This window comes from Protopterus annectens, chromosome 7.part0 (assembly GCF_019279795.1).
Source record: "Protopterus annectens isolate FY-2018-M chromosome 7.part0, PAN1.0, whole genome shotgun sequence".
NCBI classification, from domain to species: domain Eukaryota; kingdom Metazoa; phylum Chordata; order Ceratodontiformes; family Protopteridae; genus Protopterus; species Protopterus annectens.
Window position 1 is genome coordinate 1985706670 of NC_056739.1, and position 16220 is coordinate 1985722889.

Sequence of the window (16220 nt, forward strand, 5' to 3'; positions counted from 1 at the left end):
GTGTGTTGGCCTGTTTCCACAGTGTATGTTGTCAGAGGTAAATCCCCAATCTATCTGAGATGCTGCTTGCCAAACAGCAGATCGAGTTCCTACTCACAGTGAATGAAAAGGCCCAACACCAACATGATGTTCCTAGATATTGGAGTGTGTTTCCATGCAATTGGCTATGGGAATGTTACCACAGCTGTTCCACATGCAATCAGCTAGGGGAGGGCTGCAATTCATGTAGAGGCCATCAGCTGATCATGAGCATCACTTAAAATACACATGCTGCTGCCTAAGCAAAGCAGGTGTAGGTCTCCACATCCACCAGTGAGAGAGTGAGAGAGGCAGACAGAGGCAAAGACAAGTCAGGGAGGGGTGGAAGAGTAAAACTTAAGCATGTTTGTGTCACCCACCTACCAGCACAGGGTATCAAACCCCTGATTACTATGCAGTGCTATGACAGTTCTATGCAGTTATTGGATGCGTCACATAGGTTACCTGTTGTGGAGCCCTCAGAACATATATGTGATGGTGAGTGACAACTGCAACAGGGATATGGTAGCTATACGGTAGGTGTAGTACATGTGCCTGTCCACATGAACAGGTGCCAGTGTCAACACAGCCACACTCTCACAGGGACACACACATATTGACACACTTGGCAGGGCCAGGAATACATCTAATCACGAGTGTGATTGCCACAACACATTACTGTGCAGGTGTCACATACACCACACAGGTCATACAGAGGTTATATGAGCAAAGGGTATGGGGAGGTGTCTGATATCAGACAGCATGCTTCAGTATGCCAATGGGGGTTGTAGTGATTGTGGATGTGATCATACCCATCATACAACACACACAAAAAACACACAGGGTGCCAGTACTGATATGCATGGGTGCATTTCTGCGCGGGTGTGTGGTGGTCGACTGTGCTAGATGGCTATACAAGGCTAGGTGATGGGTATACCTTGGCATCAGGCCACATGACAATGGTCTGCATTGTGGCTCAGGGCTGTAGTTTCTGCATTTGCCCACACAGGTGGGTATTGTATCCACCATCCAGTCACCTGGGTGACTATTGCATGTGGCCAATGCTGTGCATCACTTGCCAAATATGTGTTCTTTAGTCCATGGCATGAATGGCATCTGGGATGTGCACACCTCCCACATGCATGTATAGTGACATGTGGAATTGTACCTGGGGTGTCTGGCCCATGTTGTGTACACAGATTATCATCAGATGTGCCAGTCTTGGCCACCTGTGGCGGGAACTAGTAATGGACAGCACGTTTACCCTGCACCTACATTGATAGCATGCTAATGGCATTCCCTGGTGTCTGTGGTATCTGTCCATACAGGGCATGTTTTCAGGCATGGTATGTCCTTTGTGGGTCACACTTGATGGCACCACAGGTGTTGCAGGTGTCCAGTGGGGAACATGGGGAAGGTGCACTGTCTGGATATATGTGCCTATTGGACAGATGGACAGGGAGCCATGCCCTATGTAACCCACTGCAGTCACTCCATAGTTACTATCAGTGGCCAATATGCAGTGTACTACCCACATATTGGCTGTTGCCTAGGCATGTGTGTGTGTGTGTGTATGCGAAATGGGTTGAGAATGTGCTCTGGGTAATAATGGGGTTGGAAACAGACAAAACACAGGAAACTTCCAAGATTCACAAAATATGCCAAACGACCGTTAAAACAATCCATTTATTTTTAAACTAATAAGCTGAAGCGCTTTTCGTTCAGAGAATACACAAACTTCATCAGATAACATTGAATCAAGTAATACAGTTTAAATAGTATCCACACTTAATCAGCTGGTACATCGATGTAAAACATTAAAGGGATATACTCCATGTATTAAATTCATGTTAAAAATTTCACAATAAGTAATAATTTCATTAAAATTACTGAAACTATATTAACCATACCAATACTGGGAACCAATTTAAAACAATTTAGCACAAACAGCAGCAACCAACAAATTTAAATTTTTTTTAAAAAGTATTTATATTTATATTTAGATATATTTATACTTTTTTATATATTTTTATATATATAAATATATTTTTTCGAAGAAAGCAGCAGCTAAATCCCATTTGCTCATATTTTAAAGGGATCATACATATAAAGATACTTAATAATCAACAAAACTATCTACGGAGGCTTTTAAGTTTTAATATAGCCATAATTGAGCACATATCATTGAGACCCGGCCAGTTATATGCATATATTCTGATCTGCCATAACAATTCCTGCCTTTCTAATTCTATTTCTATAGGTCCCCCTCTTATATTAGGTGTTAGCTGGTCTAGGATCCAAAACTTGAATATATGTGTGGGATATTCCGACACATGCTTGGCTAATGCATTTTCTTGCTTGAGTTTACTTATATTGTAGGTATAGGATACACACAAAGCTGCTGAGAGTAGGCTCCAGAATCCACAATGAACTTGAAAAATACCAGGAAACGAATCTATGCAGAACTGCTTTATTACAACACACTAGCGCTTTCACAAAATGCTTCTTCAGTGTGTTGTAATAAAGCAGTTCTGCATAGATTCGTTTCCTGCTATTTTTCAAGTTCGTTGTGGATTCTGGAGCCTACTCTCAGCAGCTTTGTGTGTATCCTGTTCTTCGTTTTTTCCAGCTGCAGAGGTTTCTGGTGCCTGGCCTTTTGTGTTTTTCTTATATTGTAGGTATGTTCATAGATTCTATCCCTTAGTCTTCGAATAGTTTTGCCCACATAAAAACATGGGCAGAACTGACATTTAGCCAAGTATACCACCATTTTGGAATTGCAGTTAAATTTATCCTTACTTCTTAAATCAAAGTTGTTAATTGTTACTGAATTATTCACTAAAATATATTTACAGTAAGAACAGGAGCCACATTTATACATGCCCCTTCTATTGATATTATTATTACAGCTATTAGTGTTTTTGTATATACCCTCCAAAAGTTCTTTGAAGTTTCTATCTCTTCTTACCGTAAATTTGGGTGCTTCCCCTATTTTCTCTATTAATTCTTTACTTTCCTTCAAAATATTCCAATTTTAAGATACAATACCTTTCAAAAAATAAAAATCGGAAATAAAAGTCAAAGTAAGACTATACTCAAAAAGTAACTTTTTCTCCCCAATTATTCCATTTGTGGTGAAATCCATTATTTCACACATAGAATCCCTAGAAGTATTTACTACTGTTTCTTGGGTTTGTGTTTCTATATTTCCTCTCACAATTGGTGTATAAATACCCCTATTTCTCTTCCCTTGGACTTTGTCTATGATGTTATCTAAGATAGTATTTGGATATGCTCTTCTGAGAAACATATCTCTTAAGTTATTACATTCATCATAAAAATCATCCTCTCTTGAAATCATCCGTGCTGCCCTACTAATTGTCCCTTTACAACTGACTTTTTTTGGAACATAGGGTGGGCACTTGAATAATGCAAGAAGGCATTAGAATACAATGGTTTCCTATAAATTCTGGTTTTGTACTTCTTCTCAATGTTATTTTTAATCAAAAGTACATCTAAAAATGGAATTTGTTTCTCTTCAAAATTATATTTGAGTTCAAGGAAGTCAGTGCTTTCATCCAAATACTTTACCAGATCTTCAGCCTGGTTTTGATTTCCCTTGAACAATATAAATATATCATCCAAATATCGAGTATAATATACAGTTTGGGAATTTATATGCTCTTTATTAGATATATAGTACTTTTCCCAATAGTTCATAACCAAATTGGCAAAACTTGACCCGCAGGGTGAATCCATTGCCACCCCACTCTTTTGATGGAAAAAAATTGTTTTTGAATGTTATATAATTATGGGCTAGTACTATACTTAATAGTTCTTCAACTAGAACTAGTTCAGATGAAGGTGCACCTTTTTCTTTTAAATTCAATATTACCCACTCGATACCTAGATCTTGTGGTATTGAGGTATAGAGGTCTTATACATCAATTGTGAGTAGGTTATTATGTTCATCAAAGCTTATATTATTAATCCATTCTAAGAAGGATCAAGAGTCCTTACTTATACAAATTTCAGAACTTACATATTTCTTAAGAATCCCATCAACTACCTTAGCACAGGTGTAAGTTCCGCTATTCCTGCCATCCACTATTGGTCTGAGAGGTGGATTACTCAGATCCTTATACATTTTTGGCACCCCAAATATAACAGGAGCAATGGGTGATGGCATTATTAGATAGTTCTATAGCTCTATATTGATTCTCTGTGTTATAAATAAGTCATTTATATACATTTTGATTGTGTTATTAGCTTGATTATATTCATTAATGGACACTTTGTTATAGGATTCAGATGTTAACATAACTTCAATTTTATTTTCATAATCGACCTGGTCCATGAAAACCAGACCTCTGCCCTTATCTGGCTTCATGATACGAACTCTAGTTTCTTTCAAATATTGTATCCAAGTTTGTTCTTCATTTGTAAGATTATTCTTACTTCTGCTATTTTTCAGTAGTCCATATGCCTAAAATCAAGCTCACACATTTGTTCAAAAATATATAGCGAGTTATGCAATGGTGGATCAAAGTTGTTAATAGCTACTGAATTATTCACTAAAATATATTTACAGTAAGAACAGGAGCCATATTAATACATGCCCCTTCTATTGATATTATTATTACATAATACTGGGGTTGCTAACTGTGATTGCCTGACTTTGATGTCACATGTATGGGTATGGATTTGCACCTCAGCCTCTCGGTTATTTCACATCTGTTATCCCTGTATGGTGAACATTGTGATATATACTAGGGCCATCATATAAGAAATTTGCAAAACCCGCTCCACATTGGGCCCAGGTGTCACACACTCACACCCACCTCCACACAGGATATGAGTTACAAACACACACACTCACCTGTCATGTCTGGGATTAGAACCCCTACCAAATTAATTTATTACACTACAGCACTACGCAGTTATAGTACATGCCATGGAGATTACTGGAGTACTCCTTCCCCAAAGGTATATATCACATTGGATGACATCAGCAGTATTGCCAAAGTAGGACATTCGAATTGTAGTGAGTGTGGCTAGGCTAAAATGCATTGCTCCCTACACAGACAGTGACACACAAACACAAAACATCCACAACTGACATGTGTAGGTATAGAACTCCTAGCAGAGGTCTATATCACACTGCAGCATGGAGCTGTTATAGGATGCACCACTGGGATTACTGGAGAACTCCTTCCCCAAAGGTGTATTTCACATTGGATGACATCAGCAGGATTGCCAAAGTAGGGCATTCGAATTGTAGCGAGTGTGGCTAGGCTAAAATGCATTGCTCCCTACACAGACAGTGACACACACACAAAACATCCACAACTGACATGTGTGGGTATAGAACCCCTAACAGAGGTCTATATCACACTACAGCATGGAGCTGTTATAGGATGCACCACTGGGATTACTGGAGAACTCCTTCCCCAAAGGTGTATTTCACATTGGATGACATCAGCAGGATTGCCAAAGTAGGTAATTTGAATTGTACGGAGTGTGACTACCCTAAAAAGCATTGCTCTCTACACAGACACACACACACACACACACACACACACACACACACACACACACACACACACACACACACACACTTGCCAAGTTTGAGATTAGAACTCCTACCTAACTAATTTACCATACTACAGCAGTACACAGTTATAGGAGGCGCTACAGAGATTACTCGGCTACAATCTTCCAAGAGGTGTATTTGTATGTGGATGACATCAGCAGCCTTGCCAAAGTAGAGCATTTGAATTGTAGGGAGTGTAACTACCCTAAAAAGCATTGATCTCTACGCAGACACACACACAAACACACACGCACCTGCCAAGTCTGGAATTAGAACTCCTACCTAACTAGTTTATGACACTACAGCAGTACGCAGTTATGGCACATGCTACAGAGATTACTGGGCTACAATCTTCCTAGAGTTGTATTTCTAGGTGGATGACATCAGCAGCCATACCAAAGTAGAGCATTTCAATTGTAGGGAATGTGACCACCCTAAAAAGCATTGCTCTCTACACAGAGAGTCAGGCAGACACACACACAAACACACACACACCTGCCAAGTCTGGGATTAGAACTCCTACCTAACAGGTTTATCAGACTACAGCAGTACACAGTTATGGCACGTGCTACCACGTACTCTGTAACGCCGACAGATACCGGTGGCTAGTATCTGCAGTGAGTGACATCTCACCCATGTGTGGCTGTGGCCCTTTGACTGTGTGCTGGGTGGGACAGGCCTGGATGGCTCCTTGTCACAGGTCACCCTCTTCCACACATCTATGTATGTCTACCTTTGGCATATTATAGTGTGTTGTCATTACATATATGCCTGTATTCCTATCCACTGTGTGTGCAAAGCATGAGTGGTGCATACTGAGGAGTGTCTGCACTAACATCTATGACTGTCAGATATGTCTGATCCACTGGTGTTTGCAGACATGTCCTTCATGCATTTAAGTGTGTGTGAGCATGCCCAGTATGACCTTTCAGTATGTTGTTGACTGACATATGACCTTTCAGTATGTTGTTGACTGACATTGCTTTCATTTCTCTAAGTGTGTGAGCATGCCCAGTATGACTGTCTGTATTGAATGTGTGGATTGAGTACAGGTAGTTTGTACTGCAGTGCTGACCTTTGTGTTGTACACCTACAGGTAGCATGCTGTTTCTGCAGGGTATCCGTTGATCATTTGGCATTGACTGTTACTACATTTCTGCATAGGATGGGGGCACACCTGACTATTTCTACATTTCCACACAAGATTGGGGGGGCACACCTGACTGTTACTACATTTCTACGTAGGATGGGGGGCACACCTGACTAGTTCTACATTTCTACACAGGATTGGGGGGCACACCTGACTGTTACTACATTTCTACGTAGGATGGGGGGGCACACCTGACACTTTTGCACATTTGCTAGGACTGTGCTGGTATGGCAGGTACTCCATTTCATTCTGTAGTCTTACCTATCATGCTGACTAGAGGCATACCAGTGTACTACAGATCCTAACTTTTATTTACCTTCACATTAGTTTCTGACTTCCTACCCTTCAGAACTGATATCCCACTGCCTGACCTGCTGCAGTCTGTCTGTGTAGGCCTGGGGGGGGGTTACCCATAGGCCTTATTCAGAGGCCATAGCACAGACTTTGTTTGTGTTTGTCTACACCTGTCCTGCTGGCTGTGACTATTGTTGGGTATGTGAACCCCTGACTGGCATGTGTGAGTCACTTACCTTGAGGGTGTCCCAGTATTGAGGGTGGTGCTTCAGGGCTGCCTATGTCGGATGCACATAGTATACTCCCTACACATGGTTAAGCACAGGTAGTGTAATGTTTGGCATCCCTTTTACTGTATGCGAGAGTCAGAGAGAGGTGTTATTCCCTGGGTCCCTCCTGTGTCAGTGTATGTGCTATGCATTGCCGCTTTGCCAAGGCCAGGGCATACTGGGCATGCCTCCTTCTGCCTACTGGAGCAGGCTCAGGTTGTTCCTCCTCCAAGTCACTCTATCCCTGTGCAAGCCTTGGCAATGGTGGGGGGGTTGTGTGGCCCTGCCCCATGCTGTTTCTGCTGCAGCTGTTTCCACAGGATCATATTGTGTAGCATGGCACATACAAGGACAATTTGGGTACATGTAGCTGGTGAGTACTGCAAGGCTCCACCGGATGTGTCCAGGCACTGGAACCGTGACTTGAGCATCCGAAACACATGCTCTACTATAATTCTGGTCTGTGCATGTGCATCATTATGGAGTTCTTGTTCAGGTGTGTGTGCATTTCTGATGGGTGTCTTCAGCCACGGCTCCAGTGTGTATCCAGCATCCCCCAGTAGGTTACCGTGTGGGATGTCCCCGTTGGCAAATCTCTGGTACAGCTGGGTCAGATGCCAGATGTGGGAATCATGATAGCTCTAGGGCAGCCAGCACACACATTCATTATTGTGCCCTGGGCATCACACATGATCTGGCAGTTGATGGACGGGAAGCCTTTGTGGTTGATGTAGACCCCACCCCACTCACCGGGTGGAGCTTGATGCATATGTGCATGCAGTCTATAGCACCCACTGCCTCAGGATATTCTGCTATTTGGTGGAACAGTTGCATATTGCTGGCCAACGCCTCATGGGTGTTGGGGAAATATACGTGCTCACTGACATGTGCTGACATGGCATCCAGGAATGGTGGAGTACCCTGGATGCTGATGCATGTGAAATCCCCATCATATCCCCAGTTGGCCTTTAGAAGGTACCTGTAGCTAGTATTTGTAGGCCTACACATACCTTGGTATTCACTGGGATGGGTTCCCTTCTGTTAGTTCTGTGTGTCAGGCGTGGCCAGCACAGCTCAACAATTTGCTGTAGGAGGTCCCTGTCCACCCTATAGCACTCCACTATCTCCAGCTCATGTAGCCCCTGGTAGGTTACCCTGGGTCTGTGCACTCTTCTCTGTCTCCTCACTGTGGGTTGGTCGACAGCATTCACATACTCACCACCCTCAGCCTCTTCCATGAGTTGTTGTATGATAGGTATTGCAGCCCCTATCATTTGCTGTTGTGAGTGTTAAAAGTTCCCTGCTTGTTTACACCAGTGGTGTAGAGTGTGGGAAGGTATTTGCATAGTTTATAGTAGTGTTCTGGGCTGGGCTGGTCTGCTGCCTGTGTAATTGGCTGATTCTGATACATTTCACCTTCCAGCTGTGCTAGTTCTCCTTGATTACCTTCCTACTGCTGTTTTCCCTTCCCATTGCCTTCGTGTTTAAGCCCGGGGGCATGCCACACAAACAGAGTGCACAAATGTGCACACTGCTGCTATTTCCTGGTTTAACTTTTTTTTCTGCCTTTAAAACCCGGTGTATGGCATGCACACCTGCTTAGGCAATTTAAAGAGTGCTAGGCAGGTTTAGACACACTCCCTAGCTTAGCTGTGCTAAGGTAGGAGCAAACCCGAGCCACAGGGCTCCAATCCGCTTACAGTATGAATGACACTCCCCCCATGATGTCACCTAACTCCTAGGCTTGCAGCAAGCTATTCCAACTCTTACAGTGTTGGGACCTGATTAGCATGCTGGGGAAAACAGGGATTCACTGTCATTCCACTCATTTGCATAGGATTGCCTGCTAATGCAGTTACATGTCTCACACTGAGCCTCCTCCCTTAGCAACCACTACTCACTGCTCATGTTGTCTTCTGCCTCCCATTGACTTGCATGGCAGAATACTGATTTTAGTTAGAATGCTTAATTTAGGTTTATTTTCTTATTTTCCCCCCTGTCCCGTTTGCGCACTGCTGCCCTACGCTTAAATAGCCGAGATCGGCTAAAAAAAATAAAAGTTGATTTTTGTATTTTTTTCACTGTTTGCAATGCCAATGGCCTTATACTTGGCCATTGGCATGCTTACTACATGATCATCATCAGTTTCTTTTGGCTGTTCCTGTCAGGGGTCACCACAGCGAATCATCTGTTTTCATTTCTTCCTGTCCTCTGCATCTTGTTCTGTCACACCAACCACCTGCATGTCCTCTGTCACCATATCCATAAACCTTATCTTAGGCCTTCCTCTTTTCCTGTTACCTGGTAGCTTCATCCTTAGCATCTTTTTTCCAATATAGACTCAGCATGCCTTCTCAGCACATGTCGAAACCAATGTAATCTTGCCTCGTTGGCTGTGTCTCCAAACCTTCCAACCTGGGCTGACCCTCTAATATACTTATTCCTAATCCTGCCCACACTCGTCACACCCAGTGCAAATCTTAACCTCTTTAACTTTGCCACATCCAGCTCTAATGCCTGCCTTGTTGTCAGTGCCACTGTCTCCAACCCATATAACATAGCTGGTCTCACTACCCTCTTGTAGACCTTCCCTTTCACTCTTATTGGTACTCGTCTGTCACAAATCTCTCCTGACACTCTTCTCCACACACTCCATCCTGCCTGTAATCTCTTCTTCACCTCTCTTCCACACTCACCATTATTCTAAACTATGCTTACGACGTGATATGCAGCCTTTATTTGGAGCTGTCACAGCTCAGTTTTGGATTTTGCAGAAATATACTCGGTTACTAGCCGAGTACATTTCTGCAGATTGCACTAGTCCTGCACGGCTGGTTGCAAGCTTCCCGGATTGCAAAATCACTTCATTTGCATGGATTTCTTCTGCAAATGGGGTTATTTGCATACAGGGACTTAGTCTGTGCAGGATTAGTGCAGGAGCGCTCGTCCATGCCCCTGCAGGCTGTTCCTGGATCGCACGGCAGACATATTGCCTGCTAGAGCTCCTGCACCGATCTTGCATGCCGTGCAAGGTATAGAGAATCCTGGGGACTGTTACAACTTAGTGTAACTTGTTTTCTGACTGCAACTTTTATAATTCATTACAGGCTTGGACAACTGTTCTGTCAAGCTGGATTTTTACTGGTGTATTTTTTGGTCTAGCACATCTTTCACTGCCATTGGTAGCATGTTTAATTGTTGTCATCTTTCTCGCTTTTTGTCTCAGAGTACTTGCAATTTGAAAAGCTTTTTCCCCAACTGCAGTAAATATTTCTTTGTTTCTCTGTAATATTTATGGAATTTTGCTTTGCTTAATTTTTTTTGTAAATAGTTTAGGTAATAAATTATATAATAAAGTTAAAGTTGAATGCTACTTCTGTTATTCTGGGGGAATGTGAGATGTTTGCACTGGAATACTACTCCCTGAATTTGTCTGGGAGTATTAGCAACTTACAAGACAGCAGGTATCTCTGATGATAGTGATCTGATTCTACATTCACAGTAGTATTACAGGAATATGCATAACTGGTGTTTTTTTCAAATGTACTGCTGCTATGGCATAGATGAAACTCAACAGGTACTAAGAGGACATACACTTCTATAGCTCTGAAGCATGACTGATTGCCTGATGTGGTACTGATATGCTCCCTGGTGCTATAAGAGACCCTTAAAAAATAAACAAAAATCAAGGGTATTTCTCTTACTCCCAAAAAGCCTCACAGTGAATGTCAAAATTTCACTCAGGACCTGTTTAATGCCCTTATGTCTCTGAAGCCTCCTTAAGGGGTGTCTGTTTCTGCTCCTCCTTGGTCTTTTATCCCTCTAAAGAGGTCTATTCAGCAAGATTCATCTGATGAAGATGAAGAATCTGATGAAGAATCCCTGACTCAGATTCCTTCTCCCTTAGACTATGGTTCTGAGGAAGAGGGGTCTATTAGCTCAGAATCTTCTTTCAAGGAGATTTCTTTTAGTGAAACAATTTCCTGAATGATGGAGTTTTTTTAAATGGGATTATGCTCAGGTATATGATGCTCAGAAGAAGTACTATGATCTTCTGCAAGTGGAGTCTCCTAGGCCCTCTGCTGTCCCTCCTGTTCTTTTTGCCTTGCTGAATACCTGATTCCCAGCCCCCTGCCACCCAAAAATCTGATAGATTTTATAAAGTGCCTGATGACTGCAAGTTTCTTTGTGCTCCTCTGCTGACCCTTATGTGGTGTCTGTTGCCCCTGACAAGCCTTCTAAACTGCTGCCTTCTACGAAGTTGCTTCCCTTTGACAAGGACAGCAGAACTATGGAGAGGTTGTGTAGGAAAGTGTATACTTATACAACCCTGACCTTTAGAGCTGTGAACCATCAGACCCATACGACCAGATATATTTAGGCTGTTCTCTGTTATGCTCATACCTCTGAACTGAACAACGTTTCACCGAATGTCCAGATTTTGTCCTCATATTTTTGATCTATTTTTCATAAAATTGTGGTTTTCTGGAAATTAGTGGTAAATCATTAAAGACTAATGACAGACATTTGAGTTTCAGACTTCCTATTCTTCAGAAAATTCATGCTAATGCAAAACCTGTTATTCTATCAACTTTATACGTTTGCAAGAGCAATATTTAAAAATTGTCCCTATTTTTGAGCATTTGTACCACTTTTATTTATAGCTTTGTCCATATTTCTTGCTCTAAAAGAGATTGAGAAGTATGATCAGGCCTGTCAGGTTATTTCAGATCTTCCTGACTCTAAGAGGAAGACTTCAGCTCTTTCTTTATTAAGGATGTCTTCTCAGGTTGTTCACCATTCCATTTAATGCTGCTATTATGCAGTGGATGCCTCATCTAGGGCTTCTACCTTTGGTTCTGTATTGAGGAAGTATTCCTGGCTTTGGCTTCTACCTTTTCTTGATGATATCAAGGCTAAGTTGATAGATGCTCATATGGATAATAAACATCTGTTTGGTGCTACTGCTGCTGAGTTGTTTAAGTCCCTACAAGAAAAGAGTAAAGCTTTACAGGATTTAAAACATATTTTTGCTTTACCTGTTCCAAAATTTCAAAGGAATTACCCAAACAAGCCTACTTTTGTTCATAGACAGTCTCACCCTCCTCCAAAAGTAAAAAGGTGGTAGAAGGGCTCCTCCTGCTAAGGATACCCAAACTCCTTCAGCTCAGAAACCTCCTTTTCAGGGCAAACCATGCGCTGTCTGACTATCCTTGCCCTGCTCTTCTCAGTTACATTCCTAACTCTCTTTGTCTTTCCCTGACCCTTCCTATTTTGGTTAAAGATCACCCATGACTCCTAGGTTCTTTCCATAATTCACCAAGGGTATTACATGGTTTGGAAGTCTTTCACCCCCCCCTTAAGCATTCCTCAACCTCCTCAGGAAAAACTGCTCTTTTTTCCAAAGGTACTTCAGGGTCTGTTGGCTCATGGAACTATTCAAGAATTTCCTACTCCTCAGAGGGGGAAGGGGTTTTACCAGATAATAACACCAGGAAAGAAGGTACCTGGAGAACCATTCTGGATCACTCTCAGCTAAAATTCTTTTTGAAGGTTCCTTTCTGTCAGATGCTATTCCTTCCAACTGTTGTTTCCTCTTTTGTATCCTCAGACATTTCTAGTTTCCCTGGATTTTAAGGATGCTCATCTACATATCCCCATTCATCTCCTTTTCAGGAAGTTTTTACATTTCTCTGTTGCTTCCTGCCATTTTCAGTTCTCTGCTTTGCCATTTCACCTCTCTTCTGCCCCAAGGGTCTTCATCAAATGCCTTGCTCCTGTGATTACTTTCTGCAGATTGAGAGGGTTATAGATCTTTCCTTACCTGGTTGACCTGCTCATTCAGGCCTCTTCTTCAGAGATTTTACTTCAGCATCTACACTTTGCTATTTGTCTCCTGTAAAGCCTGGGGTTTAGTGTAAATCTCCAAAAAAATAATTCCTGACTCCTTATCAGGATCCTATTTTTCTAGGGTGCAGGCTCCAGACTGTTCTAATGCTGGCACTGCTGCCTCCTCTCAAGGCTTTTACTCTGATTGTTTTCTTTCAATCCGTTCTTCCTTTGGCTTCTATTACACCAAGGGAGTTTCCCAGGGCTTTGGGTTATGTGGCTTCTACCATTCCTATGCTTCCTGTGGCCAAGCTTCATATAAAAAAGCTCCAGTGGTTTCTAAAGTCAGTCTGGCTTCAACATTCTCATCCTTTAGACTTTCTAGTCCCCCCTCTTCTATGTTTCAAGCTGGAACTTTAGTGGTGGATTCATCAGTTGTCCCTCAACCCAGGACTTCCTCTTCAACTGCCAGTCTAGTCTCAGAAGCTCTTCACAGATGACTTGGATATGGGATAGGGGGCCTTCTTCGGTCCTCTGAAAGTGCAGGGCCTTTGGTCTCTGATAAAAGAAATACCATGTTAGTGTAAAAGAGATAAGAGCCTTCTTCTGCCTCTTCAGGTCTTTCATTCTCTATTCCTTCCAGGGCCCTTCAGAATTCTCACAGACAATATCACAGTGATGTGGTATATCAACAACCAAGGGGGCCAAGGACTTATCTTCTGCGCAGATTAGCTCTTCAGGTATGGTATATAGCTACCCAGTATCACGTGACCCTTCAGGCAGTTTATATTCCCTCAAATCAGAACATAGTGGCAGATTCTCTAAGCAGGTCCATAACACAATCCCATGAGTGGATGCTTCACAGGGATGTGTTTCTGGACATTATCCACCAGCGGAGTACTCCTCAAGTAGACCTCTTTGCCTTGCCACTGAACAGACAACTTCCACTCTTTTGCACCACAGTCCCATGTTCTCTTGCCTGGAAGATGGACGTCCTCTCTTTTTCTTGGAAGAGGATTTTTTTATACCTTTCCTCCCCTTCCTCTCCTTTGAAAGGCCCTGTTCAAGGTAGAACAGGATGCCCCCGAAATCTTGCTGGTGACTCCCTTTTGGCCCAGACAGCATTGGTTCCCTTTTCTTCTGCATTTAGCCAAGGGCAATCATCACAAGTTACCCCACAGGTTGAACCTACTCAGACAAGGCAATGGATCTCTCATCCATCTCCACCTGTCCACTCTTCAACTGACATTGTGGGTGATAAGGTTTTGATTCCCTTCAGACACTTTTTTTCCGAGGATGTGCTTCAGGTCCTGCAGGAGGCCAGGAAATCACTGCTAGAAAATCTTATTTAGCCAAATGGAAGAGCTTTTCTGTCTGGTGTCCTTCTCATAACCTGGATCCACTTACTGTGGAAGGTCCTTTGGTTCTGTCTTATTTGTGTGAATTACTCAATGCTGCACTGGCATATTCTTCTGTTAAAGCCTGTCAGCTATTTCTGCTTGTCTGCCTTTGAATCCTCCTTTGACTTCTAGATTTGAGGCCATTTAATAAGAGGAATCCTTCACATTAGGTCTACTGGGAAGTCTGTTACTCCATCCTGGGACCAAAATTTTGTTTTGGAAAAGTCGACTCAGACTCCTTTTGAACCTGCTGCTTCAGCTTCCTTACAGCATTGTTCTTGGAAGATTGTTCTTCTTTTGGCTCTTATATCTGCCAGATGGATGTCTGAGCTGCAAGCCCTTATGGCTGACTCTCCTTTTTCAGTTTTTCATAAGGACAGAGTGTCTCTTTTTACTAATCCTTCTTTTAAGTCCAAGGTGGTTAATGAATTGTCTAGGAATCATTCTATCCCTTTGCCCATGTTTTTCCCTTCTCCACAAAATACTAGTGAGAAGGTTCTTCCCACCTTGGATTTGCATAGACGACTCATATTTTATTTTGATTAAACTAAAACCATTCATAAATCTGAGTGGCTTTTTGTTTCCTTTCATCCTAGATCTTTAGGTTTGGCTGCTCCCAAGCAAACCATTTCTTCTTGGATATATAAAGTCATTTCTTTTTGTTATCCCTTTCATGGGAACAACCTTCCTTCTTCTCTCTCTTCTAGGGCTGTAGCCTCTTCTGGTGATTTTTAAAGGGTTTAGATACTATTTCTAGTCTCAAGGCGGCTACCTGGACTTTTGTGCATACTTTTACCAAGCACTATAAGTTGGATGTGGTTTCTAGGGCTAGAACTGGTTTTGCCAGGGCCATAATTCATGGCTTTCTTGAGAGCTCTGTTGGCCCTTCCTCCTCCCAGTCTTCATTCTGCACTAATGTACTCTTCCTATTGTAAAGAATACTGCAACAGTGATATAGAAGGACATAGTACAGTTGTGTAAAATCTGGCTCTAATGGTAGATGTCCTTCTCTTCACTGTTGCAGTATTCACTCCATCTCTCCTCCCCTGATCCTTTTTCCTTCTGGATGTACTTGTCACCTACTAGTATCCTTAGACTGTCATTCCTCCTGGGGCTTTTTCATTTCTGAGGATGGTACGACTGGATGTCATCTTTATGCCCTATGCTGTGTGCTGGGAACATATGTGTGACGTTTGGCATACCCATTACAACCTAAAGGGTTTGGTATACTGGCCGGACATCGGGCTGTTCTAGGTAGGGGATCCCTATTATAAAGAATACTGCCATAATGAAGAGGAGGACATCTACTGTAATGGTAAGATTTTACACAACTGTACTTTACACACTTCCTAAGTTCTGTTACGATTGGGTGTCGCACTAGAGAAGAGATTAAAAGTTTATCGTTTTCCACATTTCAGAGTGTAATCACATTGCTCTGTACACTAAAAACATCATTACAACTACAGAAATAACAACATAGACAATCTAATTGATGTTATGCACAGACCTATCAGTTAGAATCATAACCTAACATTTTTTTTTAGAGAATGGAAAGCCCAAGAATATTTCACTAAGAAGGTCCATTCAGTTGGATGATCTAGGTCAAAATGATTTTCAGTAAGTTCTGAACTACTGGAACAAAAAATCGGAGCATTGAAAGTGAGACA